This window comes from Bidens hawaiensis, unplaced genomic scaffold (assembly GCF_021521415.1).
Source record: "Bidens hawaiensis isolate Kalapana, Puna unplaced genomic scaffold, B.hawaiensis_p1.1 tig00001461_1, whole genome shotgun sequence".
NCBI classification, from domain to species: Eukaryota; Viridiplantae; Streptophyta; class Magnoliopsida; order Asterales; family Asteraceae; genus Bidens; species Bidens hawaiensis.
In genome coordinates, this window is record NW_027491082.1 from 2,647,448 (window position 1) to 2,669,918 (window position 22,471).

A 22,471-nucleotide genomic window follows, 5' to 3' on the forward strand; every position below is an offset into this window, starting at 1 on the left:
AATTTTCCCAAATAAATCCTGCTACTAAACGTCCTTTATCAAATTTCCAATAATAATATGTTATTGATAGTTAAATATTATTAATATTGATAATAATCATAAATAACATTAATAATAACAAAAGAAAAGAAAAGAAATAAAAAAAGGAAAAAAAACCATAATAAGACAACACCGGTGGGCCTTTCTATAAAAACTCACTAACATAAATATAACATAATACAATATAACATAATATATTATATTATATTATATTATATTATATTATATTATATTATATTATATTATATTATATTATATTATATTATATTATATTATATTACAAACTCTCGAGGATATGCTACGAGCATGTGTTATTGATTTCGGTGGGAATTGGGATTCTCACATTCCGTTCATTGAGTTTTCTTATAACAATAGCTACAATTCGAGCATTGAGATGGCTCCTTTCGAAGCTCTTTACGATCGTAAATGTCGTTCTCCGATTAGTTGGAACGAAGTCGGTGAAGCTCAAATCACGGGACCCGAAATGGTTCAAGAAGCCACTGACGTTATTGATCGAATCCGTAAGAACCTCCTAGCCGCTAGAAGTCGTCAAAAGAGTTACGCCGACAAACGACGAAAACCGATCGAATTTAATGTTGGCGATCTTGTCCTTCTAAAAGTATCTCCTTGGAAGGGGGTAGCCCGTTTCGGAAAGAAGGGTAAACTAGCTCCTCGTTTCGTTGGTCCTTTTAAAATCCTTGAGCGTGTTGGAAAAGTAGCTTATCGACTCGAACTACCGAAAGAACTTACCGGTGTTCATCCGACATTTCATGTTTCAAATCTTAAAAAGTGCTTAGCCGAGGGTAATCTCCATATACCTCTCGACGAAGTACATGTCGATGAGTCGATGGTCTTGGTTGAACGACCCGTTGAGATCATGGATCACAACGAGAAGAGAACCAAGCGTAGCCGTATTCGGTTAGTCAAAGTTCGATGGGAATCACGACGCGACGCGGAATTCACTTGGGAACGAGAAGACAAAATGAAAGAGAAGTATCCACATTTGTTCGCAGCATCGTCTTCGTCTTAATTTCGGGACGAAATTTCCTAAAGTAGGGGATACTGTGACATTCGTCAATTTCGGGTCTTGTTTGTATTCATTTTTGTATTTGTTTATTATGTAAACCGACCCGATTTGTAAACCGAAGCTTATGTTATAATCAAAATGATGGATTTATGTTACAATATTGTTTCACACTTGTTGGGTCTTGAAAACATCCTACCTTTATTTTTATTTTTATTTATTTATTTATTTTATTATTATTATTTTTTTGTTGTTTTGTGTTTTTGTCTTGATCTATTTTGCATAAAAACTCTTGTGTCTCACACCCATATTTGACCACCAACATTACCCTATATATACACCACATTTCCTCTTCATTTTCCCTTGCTACAACTCCAAAAAAAAAACTCTCTCAAACATCAAAGATTCAAGGTTATCTTCTTAAGTGTTCTTGAAGGTTTTTAGTCTTTCATCTTAATTAGTTTATGTAGTCTTATTAATACTTGTTTATGGTTGTGCAACATATATATAATATACACCCCTTGTTTACCTTTGGTAGTTACTTCTCCGATTCCAGTTGGTGAGGTTTCGGACCTCATAAGGCAAGGCTTCATGGAGGACTTCGTGTCCTTGATATATATACATCTATATAACTTGTTCATACATATTAATCTTGCTTATTTTAGTTTGTTGGTCATGTTTACAAGTTCCATGGTTATGGGTTTTTAAGAGTCTATGCTTCGGTTTAACCGTAAATAGCACTAAACCGTAAACCGAACTTTGTTACTAGTTTTGTTAAATAATTGTTTAAACATACTTATTGTTAGATCTAAGTTTCTAAAATCATTTTTACAAATTCTATGGTTATGGGTTTGTAGAATCTTACCTCGGTCTTAACCTGAAACACGATCCGAACCGAAAACCGAACTTTTGTTTAAAGACTTTATTGTTAACTTTTGGTTGTAAAACTTAAAGTATTTTTTTATTTGTACATTATTATACAAGTTTTTTAGTGTTTGGACATGTGGAAATTAAACCGATTCTTACTCGCTTAAGATACACAAGTGTGTTTTTTTTAGCCATCAAGACTTGTATATTTCTTTAAAAATAGTTACAAATTGATTTTTAAATATTTTTTGAAGTACTTGGAAATGTTGGATCCAACTTGATCTCATAACAAAGTTCGGACCGACAAAACCGAACACTCGCTTAACGTGCGTTGTTAGTTCTAAATCAATGGAACTACATACTTGGTTAAGTCTTATTAAATTTTATTGAGTTATCTCATAACATTCAATATTTTGGAAAGTTGACTTTGGGTTTGACCAATTATCAAGACCCGAACCGACAACCCGAACACTCGATAAAAAAAAACCGTTTTAGTATCTTTATTCCAAAAGGATTTGTATTCTTGCATTTTACCCACCTTATTACTTAACATAGGTTGAGTAAATATTAAGGTTAGATACTTTAACCCGGTTTCGAGCAAACTTACATTTTTAAAGGGTTATTATTATAAATTCTTAAATAGTTACATTTTAAACCTTGAACTTTAATTATAAATTTCTCAACATTTATTTTGTTTAAAGACCTTCAAGACAACCTTTCTAAATTCAAGACTTCTTTTCTTTTTAGGCATTGTGCGTTAAACTCGTCGTTCCGACAAATCTCCAAATTATCATCTTTCAAGTTTACTACTTGAAGGTGAGTATTTCATACCCCATTTTCCATCTTTTATTTTGGGGGTGACATTTCATACTTATTCAACAAAATGCTTTATATTTAAATCTTAAACCACAAACGTAGTTATATACTTTACCTAAATAATTGCTCGATTTGGTGTTCTATGCTTATATGCCTATGTGTTTATCGCTTTTGGTTGGTGGAACTATAAAATCCTAGACTATTTGGCATCCCCTTATAGCAAGGTGTCGTTAACGTAATGCAATTAACGATAACTATAAAATCCTAGACTATTTGGCATCCCCTTATAGCTAGGTGTCGCTAATGTGTTTAGCGATATATATTTATCCAAATTACCACTTTTATTTATCGTTTCGTTTGCAAGTTTTGTGGCTATCTTTATTATATACTAATATGATTAAACTTATGAATTGCTCACCAACCTTTGTGTTGACAAACTTTATTTTATGAAATGTTGCAGGTTTGCATCTTGGTTGATTTATGATTGTGAAGAAAACGACATCAAACCTTAGGATATTAGTAAAAATGAACAATATCAAATTTGCCATATTTTGTGATATCTTGTTTATGGTTATTTTATGGATAATTGTTATGTGACATTTTCGATGTTGTGAAATGAAATGAGTTTATTAAATACTGTCACTTTAATTAGTGTCATGTGTTTATGGACAATCGTTAGACCTCGGCATGTTCCGCCGCCTTTGGTCGGGGTGTGACAAAAAATAATAATAATATAATAATTAATATTTTAATAGTATTTTACTATAATTATTTTAATAATATTTTAATAATAATAATAATAATATAATAATTTATATTTAAATAGTATTTAAATATTATTATTTTAATAATAATAATACTATTTTAATAAATACAATAATAGTATTTTATTTTACTAACAATAATATTTTCATAACAACAAGATCTTAATAATATTAATATTTTAATAGTAATAATATAATAAAAATTTTAGCGCTAACGGTAACAATACGGGAAATCTATTTTAAGTTTAGGAGGCCCGGCGAACTAGGGTTACCGTCAAACGGTCGGTGCCTAGACAAATTTCTAAAGTAAAACATTTACCAAATCTCTGTCCTGACATCTACAACTATGTCCTAACATGTAAAAAATAAAGATAAAACAAAACCTGGTTTAACTCTGACTAACCGTTAGCGCCGTCCGGCATCTCCTCGTCCGACTTCGGAAACATATATGGTTGTTGGTGTTGGTTGAATGAAGAGGGTGAGGGTTAAGAAAAAAAAATAAAGGAAAAAAGAAATGGTGGAGAGGGAGGGGAGGGAGCCGGGCTCCAAAAATATACAAAAGACAATATGCCGCGTATAGCCCTATACGCGGCGTATAGCCCGTACGATCCGACAACCCTATGACATGCCAGGCTAAGATATCAAATCGTACCCTAATACGCTGCGTATAGACCTATATGCGACGCCTAGGGTGGTGGTAGGGCGGTGTCCCTAGCAGGGCCTATTAAAAAATGGTATTACTAATTGTACAACCTGTATTGCATATTTGCATATCTTTTAAGATTAAAAATAACTTACAACTTTGCCTCTAATTAACTTTTAGAGCATCCATACCTACAAACCAATTCAAATCTCTATCTTATCGTCACATCAGATTCTAAACTTTTCACAAAAAAATCCTACTTTTTCTCCATCCATAAACCAATCTAAACCACATTAAAATATAATAAATATGTATATATATATATATGATTTGTGTGTAGTGGTTGTGGTGGGGCCACTACAAACCCATCTCTCAACGTTTGAGAGTGGAAACAAAAACCTCCACAAACGTTTGTCTCCACCCGTAAACTTTTGTTTGCATCATTCGATGTCAACAAAAACCTCCACACCCATACCGGTGGAGATGCTCTTAGTCAAGTTTTGAATAATTAAAAATTATTTACAAGTTTACCATCATATTTATCAATATATTTATTTTAATTTGATTATTAAACCAATTTTCTTTTATAATTTTTAAACGTCTATAACTTTTTCATACGTTAACATTTTAAAAAAATTACCATAATGATGAGCATTTTATTTTTTTTAATTTGGGTATGTTATCAGTATAGTTTTTTTGTTTTTTTTTCAATTCAAGAAAATTTAACACGTCATGTGATTAGTGATTACCACTCAACACATCGCACGGACACCCATTTTCATATAATATCAACAAACCGTACATAAGCGATAACCTAATAATTTTGAACAAACTAAGATTGCATTTATTTGATTACTACGCATGTTTGATCTTCTAATATCCATAGATATTATATATTATAGTTGGATATGGTTGTATACTTGTATTTGACTTGTGAGTAAGCCTACAATCGTCATCTATTGATTCGATGAAATAATTAATTAATGCTGATCAAATTATTTAAGTTGACTAACTCATCGTTAGATTTTCCAATATATATATCTAGGCTGATCAAATTATTTAAGCTGATTAACGAAATTTTGTAACCTCATTGTCGCATAGCATTTAGTAACTAACGTTTTTAAGTTACAAATTTTTTATGCATATAGTTGGAGCAAAATTTCTACAAAATGAAAAATAAAAAATCAACAAAATAATAATCAAGTAAATTTTTGGCTGTGAACATTATTTATATATAATAAAACACTTTGGTGCCACAGATACTTGATTGAGCTACTTTGCGACACCTTAATGGTCGATGATAATTTGTTTTTGTTTTTTTTTTTCTTTTTTTCTCCAGTAGACCGACTAAATATCAATTTGGTTTTTGCCTTTATTTAAGTTCCGGTATTGTAACGAGCGTGATGAAAAACAACCTAACTTGCTTTAACTACCCGCATTTTGTTTTAACTCCGATACCGTAACAAACGTAACGAAAACCGACTGAATGCAAATTTTTTTTTGTTTTTTTTTTTGTGTTTTAGTTCTGATACCATAACAAACATGACGGAGATCAACCAAATTTACATAGACTCAACACTTAGGTTTTACCAATGTCCGAGTTTTACCGACCGACGCCACCCTATTGGTCGACCTCAAATTTTTTTTGTTTTAGTTCTGATATCATAATTAATGCACGTAACCAAAACCGAGCTGATTCGCGTCAACTTACCGTCTCTACGTCCAGGACCGATAGTGCTTGAGTTTTACCACCGCACGGTTTTACTGATAGGTGAAAACACTAGTTTTGGGACAAATGAAAATAATCTTTATAACATTTATGCAAAACTTAATTAAAAACAAAAAATTTTGGTTCACGGTGATTGGAACTTTGACATAGACGACGAGGAAGACTCATTATTTGTCACTTTCAATTAATATAAATCGGCAAATTTGACTTGTATATTTTTTTAAATTAGTACTCAATTTAGTTCAAGTCAAACAATAAAAGTTTGGATTTTGTAAGTTGATAATAAAATATTAGATCAATCATAATTCATAAACGGCAGGTAGATGTTATCAATTTAACTATTTTCATTTTTAAATTATTTTATTCAATTAAGGTTTTCTAAAATCACAAATATAAAAGATAAATAACTATAATAAACAATATATCGTATTTAATTTGTTAAAAAAAATGCTTATTTTTATTTTATTTTGAGGCCACTATTTCATATTCCATATAAATTACTATTAGTTTTACTAATTTACATGTTACCTCCAACAAATTATCATTCCATTCCATGGAGGATTTGCTATCTATTTGGGTTCGAACCTATCTCATGGAGTACTCGCAAACAACAGTATAGTTTCTCATCCTACTTTTACCCTTACGGTAAAATATCAGTCTAGTTATATATATATATATATAACTATTACAAACTAGAGGGTTTTATTAATCTTGTCAAGTATGCCCTCATTTATTCATTATATACAGATTATGAACTGTAGAGCTGAGTACGGTTTGGTTTGGTTCGGTTCTGTTTGGTTTTTAGGTGAAACCGAAACCGAAAAGTCGGTTTTTCAAATACACAAATCCTTCGGTTTTCGGTTTTCGGTTTTTTCGGTTTAGTTATAATCGTTTTTTTTTTCTTTTTGGTGTGTGTAGGCATTGCAAAAAAACTCCATAAAAATGAAAATGCATGTTGTATTCAAAACAGAAAAATAGGCATTTGTTACGTGGAACAAAACGAATACAAACTTGCAAAAGTACTAGGGTTTAAAATTTAACAAAATTCTTAAAAAAAAACACTAAAAGTTAGTTCCAATCATCATTCTTCATCTTATTTATCTTCAAAATTTACTTCCAATCTTCATCATCTTCATAATCTTCATCATCATCAACGGTAGTTCCTTTTGGTGTTTTGTTTCCGATCATAACTGGCAAGAATAGAATGATTTGGAAAATATGATAAACAATCACAATATTAGAAGAAGAGTAATTAAACACACTTTGTCTATTACAATAAGACATACACACACAAGAATTGAAAGCTAATTCTAGAAATATATTTAATTACAATTATATGCAAGACATAACTTATGGAGAGAATATCTTCATCTTTGACTAGCCATGATTTGTGAGATTATATTGATGATTATCCTTGATATGCCCCCGCAAGATGGACGACCGTAGGATAAGTCCAATCTTAAATAAAAGTAGATGTTGGGGTATGTAAGAAAAGTTGATGAAGCAAAAGAAGACATGATTCGTGGGTTTGTTTTTTTTAGAGAGTAAATGAAACAAAAGATAGAAAATCAAAGTTAGTGTTCGCCGAAAAAAAATGATTTTTGCGGCGATGATAGGATTATCGGTTTCGCAAAACCTAACTGATATAGAAGGAGAAGTAGTTGTGTTTGAAGAAGTAACCATTGCAATGGTGATGTAGATAGTTGTTTTTTTTTTAAGAAAAAGATGGCTGGAAAATTGATTATAGGTGGTAGAGGGTGGTGGTGGTGTTTGAAGGAGAAATATTGTGATAGTAGGGGAGATTATTGGAATAAAGAAAGAGGAATGGAGATTGATGGCCGCAGGATCAAGAACTTCTCGTTGGAGATATGAGCTGTGATACCATGACAAGAATAGAATGATTTGGAAAATATGATAAAAAAATCACAATATTAGAAGAAGAGTATAATCAAACACACTTTGTCTATTACAATAAAACACACACACACACACACAAGAATTGAAAGCTAATTCTAGAAATACATTTAATTACAATTATATGCAAAGCATAACTTATGAAGAGAATATCTCCATCTTTGACTAGCCATGATTCGTGGGATTATATTGATGATTATCCTTGATAATAACATCTAAAAAACACATATAATTGTATTAATATTTAAGTAAAAACACATATTGGTTCGGTTCGGTTTTTCAAAAAAACAAAAAATTAACCGTCGGTTAATGCTTCGGTTCGATTTTTCGGTTCGGTTAATTCGGTTTCGGTTCAGTTTCCTGCTCACCCCTATTATGAAGTAATGAATATCAATATCTCACCTCTATATTGCGTAACATAAATTTTATGTATAGGTTCAATTTCTCCTTAATAAAAAAAATATTTGTTTATTATTATAATTAATTTCGAGCATGTTTTGTTTTTCTATTGTAACTTTTAAAATACGATGCTTCAAAATTTCGAGTATGTCCTTGCGATATAAATATTTTTTATGTCTAGATATCATTTTCTTCAAAACCGAGTTGTAAATACTGATACGTGTTATCAAATAACTAAAACACAAAGATACGTGTTATCAAAGCTAAATTATATTCTTTTTTATTAATTGGAGTCATCTAACCTTTTCATTATTCATATAATGTAATGTTTCTAAATTTCCGACTATACTGCGACGTGTTTACTTTTATCTACGTTTCAATAAAATTATGTTAAAAAAATATATTTTATTTTTTTGTTCTATACCATGATGAATCAAACTGATACTAATTGAACAATTTCGACAGTGGTACTAGTATTTGTTTTAATGGTTTCCGATATAAATTTTGTTGTAAGCGAAGTTATATTCGCAATAAAGTGTGACTATCCGAACTGTATCGTCCCAACAGTATTGATCCCATGCCGATTCCAATCGAGCAGCATCCCGGTATTGGTAGTTATCGTAATTGTTACTGATATTTATTTTTAAGGTTTCGGTTGATGTAAAAAAAATGTTGATATTCTTTACTGCATATCTCGACTTTATTTTTTGGGTTTTATCTTTCTTATATCAAGTGACTGTACATTACCAAAACTTTAATGGACCGAACTGTTATTGTATAACGAATGCTGGTATCATGTCAATACCGTATAAATCAAACCGATACCTATTAAATTCTCGCAAAAAGTGAAAGCATTACAAATTTACAATTATGAAAGATGAAATATCAAAAGTAAAAAATGGGCCTTCGAAGCTTAAAGCAAAGTGGACAACTCAATCATAAATATATCTTACTAAAATATATTGAAAATGCCTTTCAGAAAAAAATATATACATTGAAAATAAAAGGACAGAAAATGATAGATAAATAAAAAGGTGTATTTTGTATTAAAGCATAAATCAGAGTGGATATGTATGTTGGTATTATTGGTGTTAGGTATGGTGTCATGTGTAGTAGCCATTGGGTGTGCCCCTTTTTTGCTTCACAAGCTAGATCAACAACAAGTGTCCTCCCATCTCATAACAAATAATAATAAAGAAAATAATGTTTTTAGATATTTTTATGTTAATATATTATAAAAATATTGAAAATGGCTTGGAAATAAATTTTATCAAATGTTAAGAGTAAAACTTCACACCAATGAGCGTATTAATTATTAGAAATGTAAATGGGCCGAGATATTTAAAATTAGCTTGTTAAAAGTTTAAAATAAGATGAACTTAATCTAAAGCGAGCCAAAATTAAAACTTCAATAATGAATAATCTTGAGCTTCACATTCCAAGCTCGACTAGGCTTAAAAGCCTAAAAAAACCTATTATTAACTATTTATGTAAGTAAAAGATTATTACTTTCTATAATATATAGAACTAATAAAGACATGTAATTGTATATATTAAGTTAAAAATATAAAATTAGAACTACAAAATCTTACTACTATAATAAAAGGCTGCTTTATTGTGTCACTTATCAAGCTCTCATCACTCATCACTTTTTTTAACCCATCTTATCTTACTACTCTAATAAAAGGTTACTTCATTGTGTCACTTGTCAAACTCTCATCACTCCTCACTTTTTACAACCCATATTCAATAAATGATTTTTATTTCGGGTCAACCCGTCCAAATAATAGTTTCCGGATCCTTTTATTATTTTGTCCATTTCTTTTCATAACACATCCAATCCAAATAGCAAACCCTAATCTTACTACTCTAATAAAAGGCTACTTCATTGTGCCACTTGTCAAGCTCTTATCACTCCTCACTTTTTTTAAACCATATTCAATAAATGGTTTTTAGTTCGGGTCAACCCGTTCAAATAATAGTTTCCGGATCCTTTTATTACCCTTTCCATTTCTTTTCATAACACACAAACAACCCAAGTAACAAACCCTAATTCCCACCGTTGTTCCCCACTGCCACCTCTAATAAAAGACTACATATTCTTGCCACTTGTCAATCTCATAGTTATTCTCAATTTTTTTTTCAACACATTTCAATGTATAGTCCTTATTCTTTAAGTCATGTCAATATATGAATTCAATATTTTTATTAAATGTAAATCATAACCGATTCATTCATTGGGAGATTATCTCAAATGACATCGTATTAATTAATTAAAAGGTATGATATTTTATGTGCATGGATATTTTTTTGTGGTTTTCATGGATACAGTATCATTTATTAGGGTTGGAATGCACTTGAAGAACCTTATTTGCCACACAGAAGAGTTATAAGCCGGCCTATTTGTTACTTTATTGAGAGTTACAAGCAGACATAGACTAAAGATTTTGATTTTTGATAAACAGTGTATACCGACCAATACAATAACAAATGTAGTATACAAAGAAGGTTTTACTTATTTGTCGCATATTTGTGTAGTCTTAGTTATGCAATTTCTATTATTTTAATGAAAATTGTAATTTTATTAACATTATATGATCATTTTTGTTGATTTTATTTCACTTAATGGTTAAAGTTTAAAATTTTCATCAATTAACTTAACCGTGTAATACACGAGCTTCAAACTAGTATTTAATAAACAATAACAAGTCGAATTCAAATTTATGAATCAAATAAGTTGAACTTAAACTTAGCATGCTACGACTCGTATATATTATACCCCATAGTCATAACGCAAAGGATAAGGTTTTTAGCTTGAGTAATTGGTGCAATTTTGGTTCTTATACGAAACATGGATCATAATATGGTAAAGTACGATTTTAAACAGACCGTTTAGTCTTTTATAATGATTGTAAATTTAATGAAATAACAGAGAAAATGATAATAACGAGTATAGTTTTGCAAAAAGATATCCATAGTGTCACTCTTTGTTTCATAATAAGGATTATTATAATATTTAGTTACACCAAAACAGGTAACATTTCCGCACATAATTTGGTACACTTTTACTTGTTTCCTATCTTCAATTCTTTTCATGAAAAGATGGCATGTATATCAAGTGAATCATATCAAATCAAGACAACACTTTTTTCATGTGATCAAAAGAATGCACACATTGATAGATATATGCATACAAATGCACCTCATACAAATGTATGCTCCAACTGTTACGACTCGTGATACGTGCTAGTGATTATGATACGTTACGTTACGTTCTGTTCTTATAAACGCGTTTTAGAAAAGATCATGTATGATAATCTGTTCCACTTATCTACATTTTTGGAACAATTATGAAAACCCAAATGATTCAATAATTAGTTAATTACCTAGAAACTGATTAGAACCGGTGTATATGATGTGGATCTTTACAAAGATGACGACTTGCTAATTGTTTTAATATTTAAAAAATCGGTAAGTGAAGTATGAAAACTATGAGAAAAGAAAATTAAAAAATTACGGTTCTACTGTTCTACCTTAACCGAGGAGTTATGTTCTTCCCAAAGTCACCCTCTGTCATCATTGCCACAAATTCACTGTAATCTATCCGCCCGTCCTATAATCATTATAAAAACAAAAGGTTTGTAAGAGAACTGACATTTTTCAGGTAATATTTACCACTAACGGGTCAAATGGGTAAATCTTTCAAACGCATGAAATCAATCTAACCTAATCCGTACAAAAACCGACGGTTTAGTTTTCTGTTTTTGGAAAACAGAATATTCAATTCGATTTTGGTTTTGCACGTAACTAAAACTGAACCAAACTGAATTTATGGATTTTGCACTTTTGAAAGTGACCCAAAATGATTGATTTTTGTAAAATTTAATAATAATGGAAACAAATATTAACGAACGGGTCAACCCAACTTGTGTACATAAAACTAGGGTTGTTCAAAAGCATTAGAGCCGAGCCAGCTCGGCTTTAAACGAGGCAAGCCAAACCCGAGCCAAGGTCAACTTGGCTCGTGGCTCGTTCATTAGCTGGATCGTTGTCTCATTTGAATTAAAGCACAAATTTGTATATATGTATGACTTAAAAGCCGTGTGACATTTTTTAATGAAAGTAATAAGAAACATATTAAAACTTCTCGTTCTAAAGTGAATCCCATATTTTAATATTAATTATAACCCAAATTGTAATATATATAAATTATGAATTCTTTAGGCTATAAATTCTGCATTATGTGTACATGTTACAAATATTATTTTTAGTTTATATATTAATGTGTAAAATATTCAAAATTTTGTAACACTTCAATTTCTTTTTATAAAAGCGAATCGCCAGACGAGCCACGAACTTGGTCTAGCTTAACATTTCATCTCATTAAGATAGACAAGCCCACCCTGGCTCAGATTGGCTTGACTTGTTTACAGCCCCACATAAAATAATCACACAAGACCTTTTTTATTTTAACAAAAAGATTTGGTGGTAAGCTGGAAGTAAAGGTATCTTGGATAATTTACCACTTCTTTTAGGCGAGCAATTTCTGAATCGTTTAAATTGGCGCCAACTTTCTCTAAGCCTTTCTTTAATTCTTGTAACGTGATCTGGCCACTGCCATCAGAATCTATCATTTTGAACATTTGTTTAAGTCCAGCAATTTCTTCTTCAGATAGACTATCAGCAATAACCTATGATTTATAGTTAAACACTATGATTTATGGTAAACAATTTATCTAAAGATGATAAACACTATGATTTATGGCTAAAAAGGGATTAACAGAAAACAGTTGAAAAAAAAACTTACTCTGATAGCTATCTTCTTGATTTTGTTCATGGCGGAAAATTGCTTTAGACGGGAAAGAACAGCAGAATCAAGAGGCTTATCTGGAGCCACACCATCAGCTTGAACCCAAGGGTGACCTATAACAGAATATGATGGTAAAAAACTATTAAAATTCAATAATATTTTAAAACTAAGGTAATCATCAACCAAAAAAAATCACATACGTATGAATCTTAGTTATATATTACTGTTGGAGTTTCATATTTGTAATTTTTGTTACTCCAATTACATACGTATGTATCTTATTCTCCATGTGTGATGGAACGAATTTATTACTTGCGATAATGTCAACAAAAAAATTATAATTATAAGACCATGTGTAGTCAAAACTCTCCATGTAGGGACATTGTGAGACACGTGGCATCCTATGGGACAAAAAATTTGATTGGCTGGAAGAGTTTGTTTTTTTTTTTTTTTTTTTTGGGGGGGGGGGGGGGGAGAGATGGCGTTTTGTGGATAACTCTCCATGCCAAAACTTAGCTCAAACTTAAAGGGGGGAGGGGGGGCGGTGTTCATAGAGTTTTGAGGTGGGAAGCGCCCCCACTACGGATGGTCTAACTAACATTATGAGTTCATCTATTAGTATGGTAACATGTGCATCCCATTATATCAATAAAGATCATCAACTATAATCAATATAATGAAATCATTATTTAGTATGCTAACCATGAATAAAGAATTTACTCAAGCAGTTCCAATTTCCAAACGCCTGACATCTTCCTTAATCAATGTACACTAACTTGTGAAGTTTTATAATATGCCCGTGTGAAAAACTTAACTCAACTGATGATGTATTCAAAAGTGTCAGCATTGTCATTACCAAAAATACTCTTATCAAAGTGTGTACTGCCTTTTCATACTAGAGGCTTTCAGGACTTGGATAAATGTTCATGAAGGAATTGACTAAAGAAAATAGGGTGTGTACAAAATTAGCATTAACATTTATTATTATTATAAAATAGGGATGTATACTCACGAAGAACTTCAGGTGCTGTGAGCCGTCTTTTAGGATCTCTTACAAGCATTCTTCTAACCAGATCTTTTGCACTTTCAGATATGTCTGGCCAAGGTTCTGATGAAAAGTCAAGATCACCTTTCAAAACCTGGTCAAATATTCCTGACTCCGTTTCTGATTCAGATCACAACAACAGAAAGGTAAATGCAAGTATGCAACCTTATAATAATATCATCACAAAAGCGATAAACAAAAAACAAAACAGACAAAGATAACGTTCTCTGTTTCTCACCATCCCAGAATGGTGGGACCCCACATAACAAAATGTAGATGATTACACCTGCACTCCAAATATCACATTCTTGACTGTAGAATTTCCTCAAGACCTCTGGGGCCACATAATAAGGGCTCCCGACCATATCAGTGAACATCTCACCTGTTAAAGCACTCAAAATATTACTAACATACATAAATAGAAACTAGGGGTGTGCATGAACAGAACCAAAAAAAAAAGATCCATAACCAAAATAACAGACATAACCGAACCAAAATAACCAAACCCAAGCCAAAAGTGCCAATGGGAGCTACTGAGCTAGGGCTGTAAATGAACCAAATGTTCAGCGAACCATTCTGCAGGAAATTTGCTTACGTGCTTCTATTTAATAAATAAACGAACATGAACAAGGAATTTCGTTCGATTGATTAAATGAATGAACACGAACAGAGGTCGTGTTCGTGAACATTCAATAACGTGTTCATTTGTGTTCGTTCTTAACGTTCATTAATGTCCGTTCTTTCATGTTCATCTGTTTACATTTGGTCATTAAAAGGTTTTTTATATTTTCAAAATTTTAGTTTACTATGTCAAGTATAAACAGATAATTATGTCAATTACTAAACTTTATACTTATTTTGGGTGATACTGTCTAATGTTTAAGTTTAAAAATGTTAATTTTTTACTTTTCAAATTAATATATGTTCGTTTGTGCATTTATGTTCATTTGTGATCGTTTATGAAATTAACGAACAATCACCTTCTTAGAGTACGATTGGGTATGCTTGTTTGTTAGGAGTTCTCTTTTCTAGGGAAGTTGTAGCAGTTACCTATGATCCAATTTGTTATATCATTTAACTTGGTTCTTTAATCTTTATAATCATCAAATCAAATAACACAAATATTTATAGATATACCTGGCTTAAAGAACATAGAGAGCCCGAAATCAATAGTTTTAAGCGCAGCTTCTTCCTGCTCACTAACAAATAGAAAATTCTCAGGCTTCAAATCTCTATGCATAACCCCTAAAGAATGACACGCTTCAACAACCCCTATTATTATCCTAGTAAGCTACGCAGCTTTCTTCTCCGTATAATGCCCTCTTTGTATAATCCGATCAAGCAGCTCCCCACCCGCACAAAGCTCCATAATAACATGAACAGAAACAGCATCTTCATAAGCACCCACAATCGATATCACATTCGGATGCCCCGCTAAATGATGCATTATCTGTATCTCCCTTCTAACATCCTCTACATCATCCTTCGTTGCTAGCTTCCGTTTAACTATTGTTTTACACGCAAACTCCTTCCCGGTTTCCTTCTCTATACACAAATACGTCGTCCCGAATTGACCTTGCCCTAGTTTCTTCCCCACATTGTAAATCTCCTTCAAATTCCCGGTTTTCCGTTGTAATACCGAATTTTGAAGTCCTGTACTCTTCACACGTTTAAAATTACTTGTAGGCTTCGGTTTCTCCTCCAGTAGCTTAACTGCTTCAACTGGTTTAGCCACTTCCTGTACCGACATTTTAACAGTCTCGGGCGGAGTACTCTGCACACTTTGCGCGCTTTCCCCTAATACCTTTGACTTTAAACCATCATCTGGTTTTTTATTATTGTTATTGTTATTATTATTACTATCATTAGTATTGGTTTTGTTGGGAGGTGGGAGAGTGTTTTCAGGCGGGCGGGTTTTCCAGACGGCGGCGGTGACGGATTGCAAGAAGCCAGGGCGTCCTACACTGGGACCCACACAAGTGTTTCCCATTATTCAGAATTTACACCAAATACGAAACCTGAACCCTAACCCTAACCTTAAGACTCGCGGATTTAAACGTGCGGATCGCATTTGATGAAATCGATTATGCGTGATGAAGCTGCAGGTGTGTGAATTGTGATCCGGTCATACACCGAAAACAGGATATTATGAGGTTTACGTCTCCGAAGGTGAAATTGGCGTGAACAATTAGGATTTAGTTAAATTGAGATGAAATTGATGGAAGTTGGATAGTGACTGTGTGATAATACGCAGGTTACTGCTAATCAGAAACCCTAATTATTGACGAATAGTGAATTTGGGGGAAATGTGAAATTGGATTATGGGAAATGGAGGGAATGAAACGTGGACGAGTTGCTGAGTTGACTCAATGAATTGAATTTGAGTTATTATTTTAGTTAATTAAGGAGGGAAAATCACAAGAATAATACTGAAAACATAAGTATGATTAGATTTCTAACTTCTAGGTTTTAAGCTCTCTATTTTGGCCCACGTTTATACAATTCAGCAAGATAGTATGCAATTGGTGGGTTTTAGAATTACGAATAGTAGACGTGAAAGAGAGAGGGATAAGAAGTTGCTGACATGATTAGGATTTAGGAGAGACGTTGCAGGCCAGAATTTAGGCAAATTTAATGTGATGTCGCCTGTGAAGGAGAACGTTGATGGTGCTCTTATGGATACTTCCACAAATAATCGATTGTTGTAAAACTGTTTTCTTTATAAAATATGTACTGTAGACAGGTTTTGGGGCACATAATGTTTACATGATTGACTTATAGGGGAGAAAGATATTTGCATAATTTTAACCATACACAACTTTGGCATCAATACAAGTTGAACACACTATGTGATTCCTTGGCTTGGGCGTGCCATGTTAATGCTTAAAGAGTGCTTGGGTTAGCCAGTTCTGTAATAAAAACTTATTATGACAGTGAATCATATAGAAAATTTAGATGCACTATTTCCCGTTTTCCTTCTAGACATTAACTTCTCATACTTACAATTACAAACGAATCAATATTAGTCCTTAACTCATTGCGCATGAGAGTCCAAAACTCTTGCTATGTATTTTCACCAAATGAAAAACTTAATTTTTTTAATCTTCTTTTCTCTTTGTTTGTGTAAAGTTTAATTGTGTTTTACAAATTTTAAAAAGGATAATCTAAAAGGTTCTCTAACAACATTTACTTATAAGAAGTGCAAAAGTGGCGTATGGAAAATCTAAGAATTCTTTATAAAAGGCGTTACAGCGTTACTTATTGCCCTTATTACCCACCTGGTTTGCGATGTGGTCAAAAACTACTTATTAGATACCAGTAACCCAAAACATGATGGTAAACTCACCTCAAAAACCTAACTGAAATGCCAAACACTCAAATACGCAGCTAATGAGTATCAAATGCATCCAGCCCCTTCAAAATTTTTGCAACCAATTCACATATTACCAGACTATAAACAAAATCCTAAATCTTTCCAGGAAAACTCGCAAACACGACAGTTAATAAGTATCAAAAAGGATGGCATCATCAAGGCATCAACGTACGGATGCTAATTTTTGAAGGGCATATTAATTGTTATGATCATGGATGGAACATAGAATACCAAATCCCATCTAAAACCAAGCCATTGTCATCTATACACGAATACTATCAATTATGACCAATGTCTCGAGGGTGTCAACATAGCATAAGTTGAATGGGCTGGAACGTAACAAGTTTGATCCCGAAACATAAAGCTAGAGAAAAATCATACTAGAATTTGTAGTTCTGCATTGCAAGCAATATACAGGAGCAGGTAGCAAAATTACATCTATGTTCACACAACATATGTGAATACTAATTTTGAAAGAAATAAAAATTAAAAATAAAATCTGTTGAAATGGGTGACATCAGCAGAGAAATGGATATCAAGACTTATAACATCACTTTTTCAAACTAGTACTTGAAAGACACCTCCATTGCCTGATTTGAGGTCTCTTGTCAAGAAGCATGAGCAAGCCTGCGCTCCCCGCCAATGCAATAAAAATGTGCCTGAAAAGATCCCAAAAATAAAAAGAATAAAATCATAGCCTGATAACTAGTTGTTTAATTTTCGACAATTTAATATAATTAAAAAACCTAATATATCGGAAGACCAAAAATGGCATTATGAAAAAAGGTAATGCGTATTTTGTAATGTAAGTAGCAGTCCTCTTTAAGTCACCATACTGAACGATTGTTTGTTACATGCGGTGCTGTTAAACTACTTATCCAAAACACGCTAATTGCTTATATCCAAATTTAGAAAAGATTAACAATACTTACTTGTTTCGTTGTGTTTTCCCTCTCAAGAAACCGAAGGTTGCAACCCACTGTCAAAGAGCAAATGATAACAAATATAATTTTGATGTTTTACCAATACAACAATACATACTAATTTATCAATATCAAATTTTATATGCAAAAACTAATCTTATACGCATATGTGATCAAATTGAAATATAACAATAATAAGTTTACCTTGAGCATTGAAAAGAAAGACGAACCCACGCCATTATACGGTTTGTTAACATAAGTTTTGCGTGGCGGTGGCATTTCTTTACACAATTGTTGAGCTATTTCCTTCAATAATACCAACTGGGCCTTATCAGTCCACATAGAAATAAGGGTTTGCCTCATTGACTCCCGATCCGCCTCGCGTGAAGTCTTGCATATAACTTCTTAACTTCCGGACTTTCAATTTCAGTATGTGAAGATGATTCTTTATCACTGCCCATCAAAGAATTAAATTCATCATAACTACCAATATTACCCTTTTGATCATTGTTCACATTATGTATAGAGTCAATAGTATAAATCCTATCACTCATTTCATCCCCAAATTCGGATGCGGGCTCTACTTCTTTTACATGTGTAGAAAACGAGCTGGCACTATCACTCGAGTGTTTCTTCATTGGTGAATAACCAACTATAACCTTCTCAAGAACCGGTTGGCTTTGACTTTCTTCTAGTTCATTGATTCTATCTTCTATATCTTTTAAAGAATGTGGAGTTTCACCAAATGCATACTTTTCTATATCAACTGTTTCATTATCATTATCCCGATTCTCATTCAAATTGTTGACTTTTAAACGAGGATAATCATACGGCGCAAAATCAAACTGACTTTCTAAATTCGTAGCAACATTACCGTCTGCTTCCGATTCCGTGAGCCCGAAACTAATCATTCTATGTTTATACGCTTGCACTTCACAACTCAAAGATTGAATCGACTGCTCCCGCCTATACAACAACTCCTCTAACGCCATCAACTCCTGCTGATCATGCGCCATTTTCTCTTCCGAAAACCGCTTAAATTGCCGCGCTTCCATCTGAATTTCCGCCTTTTCACGCTGCAACTTCAAGATCATCGACATAGCCTCATTCGCCGAAGACGACGAAGCAAATCTTTCCTCTTCCAAATCAGAAATCAGGCCCTGAATTGTATGTTGTTGGTTGCTAACCATCTCACGCAACGCGTCACATTCGTTTTCAATATCCACACGCGCCACAGACGGGATTACAAGACCTGGTATAATGAACTTATCACCATCGTGATCAAACTCGTCTACTTTTCGTTTCACAGACCGTAACCATGTCCCGGAATAATGTCCGGTTCCAGATTCACAATAAATACAACGACAATCACAGTGTTTGACCGTACTCGAGCTTTCTGACTCCATATTAACACCAAAAGTGCATCAAATCCAGTCAAATAACAACAATAACAGTCACAATAACAAAAGCAGCTTCTAGGCTAAAGAAAACACCAATAGGACCCTACGAATTACAATTACAAATCAACAGTTACGATTACGAATCAATATGAACGAAATTGATGAAAATGGAGATTAGGTGAATGAAATATACCGTACGGAACAAGGAATCGTGAGCTGGTGATGAAGATGAAATCGAATTGATGTGAAAAATTGGCAGGAAAATAGGTTTTGTGGAGGGAAAAGAGGAAAATTTGGGGGTTTAGATTGAAAACAATTTCAAACCCTAGATTTAATTTATCTTTTATGCTTGTAGTTGTTTATTTGTCTGCATATTTGAATATTATTCAATAAATATTTGTATACTATATTATATTATAATATTCTATTGATAATGGTTTCTCGATATTCGCGCCACGATCGGACTTTAATTTATTTCCCAGCTTTGTTTTTTTGGATTTTCTTGTTTGGTTGCTATATCGAGAGTCGGATGAACTGATACCATCTGAATACCTGACTTCTTGTGAAGCAGGGATTGTTACCCGCAAGTTCTATTTATTTAAACAAGTATATGCTTTGTGGTTGTAAAATATAATTGTTCACATTTGTTTTTGTTTATTTGCGTAGTTACGATATAATGTGTTGTTTTTACGAAATTACAAGATGAATTTTATGTAAGAAAAAAATGTACGAGTATAACTCAGTTTAAAAATATAAGCATTGTAATTTAGTGTGTTAATAAGATTAGTGACTTGATCGATGTTTCCTTTTAAGAAAATGCTTATTTTTGATTTATTGAAAATTTAAAAGGTTGAAATTCGAATTTTCATCTTGAAAAATAATAAATTAAGTTTATCCGCATTTCAAAATAAAATAAGTTTACTGAAATAAGAATTTTTTATCATTGAATCATTGATATAAATAAAGCAATGATTAAATTATAAGTAAATGTAAACATAAAATTTAAAATTATTATATATATTCTAAACAAAGGCAAAATAGTAGATATATCGAGTTGGGCTTTGCGTGTTTCTTGAAAATTAGACCATTTCATTATTTCATTCATCGGCCGTCTAATAAAACGTGTGATTATCCTAAGTAATATTATTTATTGTTTATTAATTAGTATTAGTATTGGTCAAAATAAGTAAGCCAGTAAAAGTGAATCTATAGCCCTTATTAATAAGCGTCTTCTAAAATATAAAGTGGGTCAAAATCATTAAAGTAAGCCCATTATATAATATGGATTTGGTTCAAATACAAACTAAGTTAATGTATTAACAGTGAAAATCAAGTGGTACAATTATATATATATAACATAGTGTAATTATAGTATGGCGTAATTATACTACGATATAATTACATAATTACACTACTTGTAAATATAATTACGCGGTTTGATTCTCACTTTGAGTTATATAAGAGCTCAACTTCAAGATCGGATGAGAGATTATGAGTCAACTAATCTAGACTTGTATTTGATACGGGGGCATCGATTTTTAAGCTTTTGACTTTAAAATCATCAAGTTATAGAGCCGTTTGTGAAGTTTGGTAACCAAAACTGATAAACACAAACAATGTTTTAGAGCATAAGATCAATCCATCTAATTCTCATTAAGTTGAAAATTTACAATATCATGATATAGCCCCCAAAGCTCGAGTATATATATTAATTTAAACTTTAAAATCTAATTAGACTTGTTTACAAAATCTTATCATGTTCAAAAACTAATTAGTAAAAGCATATATAAACAATTAATTAATTCGTATCATGTAGCCCAAGTAATATGCTTGACTTGGTCTCTAAGCTACCAAACCACCATGAGCTCGATGGACCGGCCCAAATCAAATTACAGGCAAACAGCCTGATCGCGTTTCAAAAAACCTACATCAATATTATTATGACTTATGAACTCGAGAGTAAGCTGATGTTGGCTCGATTCAACTCGCTCATTAAAATTCTTATAAGCTCAAGGTCGACTTGATGTATATTTCAACCTTGTTTTTGAAAACTTGATGCACGTAATATGTTTAGGGATGTTCAAATTTCGATTCGCATTCGAAACATTCGAAATTTGATTAGATTCGAATTCGATTATTAAGATTCGAATTTGGTTTTAAAAAATTCGATTCGTATTCGAGTATATTAATCGAATTCGTATTCGATTCGAAATTCGAATTCAAATTATATATACATATATGAATACATATAATTATTTTTTTTACTTGTGTCAAATCCATAAATAATAAATGTCCATTACAAATTAATTAAACCCAATAGGCCATATTATTGTTTCTTAGCTCATATTAACATGAGTGTTATTTACTTCTCGTTTTGAATATTTTGATTTTTAGACTATTTGTACTTTAGTTTTGAATTTTATTATCATGTGGTATTGCAACTACTTTAAATTTATATGTTTGTTTTGCAATTATGATTATGGTTTTCGAATTTTTGGCATAGGTAAACTTGAATTCGATTGTATTTATTCGAATTAAAATTGAACTTATTCGAATTCGATCCAAATTCGAGTTTCAAATACGAATTCAAATCGAATTTCGAATTGGGCATATAATACGAATACGAATCGAATAGTTCAACTTTTAATCGAATACGAATACTGGCATAAAAAACAATTATTCGATTCGATTTAACTTGAAAATTCATTATTCGATTCGATGAACA

General features: G+C 32.1%; 2 pseudogenes across 1 annotated transcript; both read right to left on the minus strand.

Moving 5' to 3' along the window:
• Positions 1-12,566: 12,566 nt before the first annotated feature.
• On the minus strand, positions 12,567-16,425 carry LOC143577005 (calcium-dependent protein kinase 20-like; annotated as a pseudogene).
• A 1,523-nt stretch (positions 16,426-17,948) lies between these two features.
• LOC143577016 (myosin-binding protein 7-like) lies at positions 17,949-19,791 on the minus strand (annotated as a pseudogene). Its single transcript, XR_013143038.1, has 3 exons — positions 18,551-19,791; positions 18,356-18,402; positions 17,949-18,082 (listed from the first exon to the last, which is right to left on the minus strand). The product of XR_013143038.1 is annotated as a myosin-binding protein 7-like (transcript).
• Positions 19,792-22,471: the final 2,680 nt, after the last annotated feature.